At 34.9% G+C, this 5,544-nt stretch overlaps 1 pseudogene; it reads right to left on the bottom strand.

The window, feature by feature from the left end:
- Positions 1-413: 413 nt before the first annotated feature.
- On the bottom strand, positions 414-5,096 carry LOC115984449 (annotated as a pseudogene).
- Positions 5,097-5,544: the final 448 nt, after the last annotated feature.

The following is a 5,544-nucleotide window of genomic DNA, read 5'->3' on the forward strand; positions in this document are numbered from 1 at the left end:
TTGTTAAATAAAACATATTATTTCACTATTATCAAAATAAAAGACCTGAGATTGACAAAACATTTATAAATCTAAGGGGTCACCACCTCCGTCATGCTAGTCTCCCACCACCATCAAGTAACTGGAACCCCTACAAATAAATTTAATTAGCAAAATTCACAAATTCAAACAGATCCGAAACTTATGTGAAGTGACAACCCGGCACATAATCCACTACTTTTAAATCAGACCGGAAGTGCCAGAAGATTATAAGAAACTTCACCAAACTTAATGCAGCTACTTATGATTTACAACCATAGAGATTAAGGATAAAGTTTAAAAGAAAAACAATAAAGAAAAAATGCAATAGAGTCTTACCAGGTGAAGTTATTGAATCCCTTCCTTCTGCCACCTCACCACTTTTACCTCCATAATTTACCATCAATTCATTATTTTGTCCATCAGCAGGTTATTCTCTTCCTCATACTCCTTCAAACACTGTTTGTTCTTTGACATTTCAGTGGCATTCCAAACAATCTGCTGCTGCAATTGGGCTCGTAATTGTCTTCCTTCCTCAACCTCATAAGTCTTTTTCTGAACCTCCTCTTGGAGTCTACCAGCTTTATCTTTGAAATGTTCCAATTCAACCATAAGTATATTCTTCTCCTTTTTATCATCTCTCAATAGCTGATAATCAACTGAAAATTTAGAGTTAAGACATTCATCATCTTTGGCTATTGTTTGCACCAACTTCTTCCCCTCTACTACTTTTTCGTCTTTTCTTCTAAGCTCATCTTGGAGCTCATTGACTTTTCTCTCAAGGCCATTCACTTCGGCAAGAAGCTCTTTGTCTTTTCTTCGTACTCTAGAAGTTGTTTTCCCTTATTTACAATAGCAGAGTTGCCTTCGGGAACCAATTGCACAAACCTATTCTGCAATTCCATTCACTCATCAATCTCAAGTAGTTGACATTTAATTTTGGCAAGTACCCCAATTCAAGCTTGAGAGACTGGTTCTCTTCAAGGGCTTGCTGCTTTTCGCATTGAAGTCTTTCTATTGGGAGTATGAGATCATTTTCCTTTTCTTTACACACATCTTCCCTGGCTTTCTTGCCCTCAGGAAAAAAGTTCTGCAGGTTTTCAGATTTCAAATGGAAAGTAGGGAAGAATATATGTTCTATTTGAGAAATCCTATCTTTTGCTTCCTCAATTGTAGCAACCAGTGTAGTTCCAAGGCCCAAGATGCACTTTTCAATGTTTTCATCCTCTCTGTAAGCAGGATACCCTTATTTAGGAGAGTTTTGAAGGTGTCCTTCCATCTCTAGCTTTAAAAAAAAAAGTACAGCAGCCTAGTTAGATAAGATATCATCAACATAGGACTTTGGTGTTCAGACTTGAACAAAAATTAAATTGATAATTTTGAATTTAATCAGTTATTACTATGTCAGCTATTACCACAAACAACTTAATCTTTCTTTTCTTCCTTTATTTTTTGAGGGGGTGGGGGGTTGTGATTTACACACACACACACACACACCAGTAAGCTTTGATTCTTTTGAGTCCATGACCTCACCATCTTTGTATTCTTGTAGAAAGAGGATTGAGCCAAAGTTCATTGACGAATTCTTCAAGAGAGTTTCATCATAAGACTATCAGACTGCCGATATTGCCATAAAGCAAAAACAAAAGTTTTCCATTGTTCTCAATGCTTCAAAAATCAAAATTCCACCTAGCTATGAACCATACACAGGGAAAAGGCTTGTAATAGCTATTTCTTATCCAATAGTTATAAACCCATTTAGGAGTTTGTTTCAGCACCCTTGTTTGGAAACTGTTATCCATCACATAGTTCAATAGACTAATATATAAACTAAGCCTGTCCTGGACTTCCAAATTAAGCTACCGTTCTTGAGAAGCTAGTCTATGACTTACATTATGAATATTGAGTAATAACACTCTTAATAACAACATTATCAGTCCAATTTAAAGATATGCACACTAAGAAAAACCTGATTCCATCTAGTGATTCAACCTCTAAGACAATTGAGAGAGGAAAAAATACCCCAAAGAGTAGAACTAAAGACCGTTAAGTAAAGGTCACTGGTTCAAACTTTGCCTTCTCACTCCCCTTGGGACCATAACTCAAAATAAATGAATAGATAAATAAACTTGAGAAAAATATGCTCTATATAATTTTATGTCAAATTGCCAATAGTTGTACAAAAGTTAGGTATAAACAGTACAAGGAAATACAGATACAATTGTAGTACCAAACTATATTTGGTTCTAAGTTCGAACATAGCCTACTTCAAATATAGAATTTAATAACCAATAAACAAAGCCAGCAAAACAAATTATATAAAACCAGATTTAAATCTTGTGCAATTTTGCTAAGAACTTTATGACTCAGTGGCACTATCCAACCCTTTCCAACAAAATGATCATTCCTCCTGTCATGACTTGAGGAAAGCTCTAATCACATCTAGTGCTATATCTAGTCTAGTTTCAATAAAGATTCCTTGTAATTGCTTATATAGCCCAAATCAACCTAGTATACGTTTAATGTTGAACTCAACACACACTTGCGCAAAACCTAGTATCCCCAACCCCAAGCCAAATGGCTTACTAAAACCCAGTTGTGTGAGCTAAATGCATGACAATGGTCACATACCTGGGGGTGTTTTTCCCCTTTTTTTTTGTTATATATAGTTTTTCACAACAACATTTTTCACAAATTTTACTAATTAAAATAACTGTATTTTTAAATTGCAATTGTAACTCAAACAGACACTAAAAGAAGTAAATATCACTATTTTATATAATTAAAAATTATATATAGAAACTCATTTCAATCACCATGCATTGGTTGGATTTCTCCTCCAAATCAGTTTAGAGGAAAAACCTTTATTAAAAAAAAAGGACAAATAAATAAAAAATAAAAATAAAAAGGAGAGTAATAATTATTTAACATCCCTATACCCATGTAAAAATTTTAAGGCAAAACTAGTTCAAAATCTTCTAGAGATTGATAAAAAAGAAAACCCAGATCAGGAAACATGTGTAAAATCAAAAGATTCCTCAACCTCTACAATAAGCTTGCAAAAGGGAGCCCCATGTTTTTTTCTTTTTTGTGGTATAAATTCCATGCACCATTTTCAGATTACTAAACTTTTCCTCATTGGGATACAAAAATTGTAAAACATCAAACTTTAGCATAAGATATACATCAAGGCTCAACACATTTCATACATATTATATATATATATATATATATATATGGAGAGAGAGAGAGAGTACCATTGGAGCTATGTCTCGTGAGTGTTATGAAGTGTTTCGCTGCGGGGGTTTGTTTTGTTGCGGCTCTGACAGTGTGTTTAGCCTTATATATATGCTGATATGCATACACTCGCGAAGCCCACTGGGGAGAGTATACGAGGGTGTGTCGTTTTTTTTTTTTTTTCTTAAAGCAGGTGAGCCAAAATGGGTAACTAAGCATAATTTTCAAACTATATAGTTAGTAGTTTCAGTTTTCAAACTATATTATTTACTAGCATCTCGAGTCTGACTCGATTTTGGCCTATAAATCGAGTCTCAGAAACTCGATTTCCATGGACTAATTATGTCCGATATGGCATTTTTTCCACATGGCGACCGCATAAAAATCGAGTGTCTAAGACTCGATTTATACCCCTTATAAAAACTAAAACACCAGAGAAGAACCCAAAAGAACCCAGAGGAAAAAAAAAAAAAAAAACCCAGGCCATGCGTGACCAATCAGAGAAGAACTCATCAGAGAAGAATCCAGGCCACACCAAGAACTCATTAGAGAAGAACATCAGAGAAGAACCCAGAGGAGAACCCAAGCCACGCGAGCCTAGGCCGCGCGCGACCCAAGCCATCACGCGAGCCCAGGCCATGCGCTGGTGAGGTGAGCTCTCTCTCCCTCTGATCTGAGTCTCTAAGATTGGGATTGTTGTTTGGGATTGTTGTGCTTCTGGGATTTCTGAAATTTGTTTTTGGGTATTTCGGCTGGTACATGAGACTTCAAATTTTTTAAAAAATTTTTTGGTTTATAAATCGAGCCTTAGACACTCGATTTCTAGGTGGCCACCACATGAAAAAAATGTCACATCAAACGTGATTAGACCATGAAAATCGAGTCTTTGAGACTCGATTTATAGGCCAAAATCGAGTCTCAAAGACTCAAGATACTAGTAAATAATATAGTTTGGAAACTGGAACTACTAACTAGATAGTTGAAAAATTATGCTTAGTTAGCCATTTTGGCCAAGCAGGTGTGTTCGAAATGAATTTAACTTGTGTAGTTACTATTGCAAATCAAGCAATTCTTATAGGACAACTTCATTTGTCACAACTTGCCCAACTAGAACTAATCAACACGTCACATGACAATCAGTTAAAGAGAAACCACCATTTTTTCTCAACTAATAGTAGAATGAGAGTCGACCATGTCATAATTGTGACACAAATTAAAATTGTATCCTTAAACTTTCTCGTAAGCAAAAGTTGCTGTCTTTAGATATTGTAATTTCATATTGAATCTGATTATGTGGTTATATTGATCAAAAGATATAAATTATTTAAAGATAATATTGTATTTATTGAATTAGTTAATATAATTACATGATTGTATTTAGTTGAAAAAACTCAAGGTACAATATCTAGGAAATTATACATAATTTTTTCTTTTATGTTTCTCTTTTTCACATATGCACAGCTCACACATATAAAAGAAAGAATCTAAAATAGAGATATGAAATAAGGTTAACTAAATAATAATTTAATTGATATTAAATGATGATTTTATAAAATTCTAAAGATATATTTATAGGAAGCTCCTTGAGGTATTAAGAAACAACAGTAACCCAAATTTTGTAGAAATAAAAACTCTGTAACATATATACAATGGTGCCCAACCCCTTTAGGCCCTCTGGAGGGATCTCTGCAACAGTGACTAGTGTAGAAAAACTCCTCTTTTGCATCTTCTTCATCATTTCTGTTACGCGCAATGCGGACACGAACTCTCCTTGGCACACTCTGAATCCCATGGCTCCAGACGTGCTTGTTAAGCTTAACAGTTAACATCCACTCTGACATCAGTTGTTCCCATCGCCTTTTGGGCAAACTTCCTGATTTCCTTTATGGCCTTTGGAGCCATCTTCTTGAAAGTGAAAGTGCTGCACATTGGGTTGGCAAAATTGAAAGGTTACTTAGAGTTGTCCAAACAACAATCCATTAGCTAACTGGGATACATCAAAGAATCAGGAACAAATGATGCCTTGTAGAGTGGAATCTATTTTAAGATTATAGTTTCACAATGAAGCTAATAATAAAAGAGCTTAAGGATTGGCTTGACAAGGAGTTATCTACTTGTGTACCAAAAATGACAAACTTTTGGTGATGTGTATCTACTCAAGAGAAAAATTAAGAATTTGACAACTCCCACACTTTAAAAAAGGGGTGAGGTGCATCTAGAAGCACTTTGTCAAGGATTGGCTTGACAAGGGATTACTAGTTCTCTGGCTCTTAACAATTTTTTTTAATA

This window comes from Quercus lobata, chromosome 4 (genome assembly GCF_001633185.2).
Source record: "Quercus lobata isolate SW786 chromosome 4, ValleyOak3.0 Primary Assembly, whole genome shotgun sequence".
Taxonomy (NCBI): domain Eukaryota; kingdom Viridiplantae; phylum Streptophyta; class Magnoliopsida; order Fagales; family Fagaceae; genus Quercus; species Quercus lobata.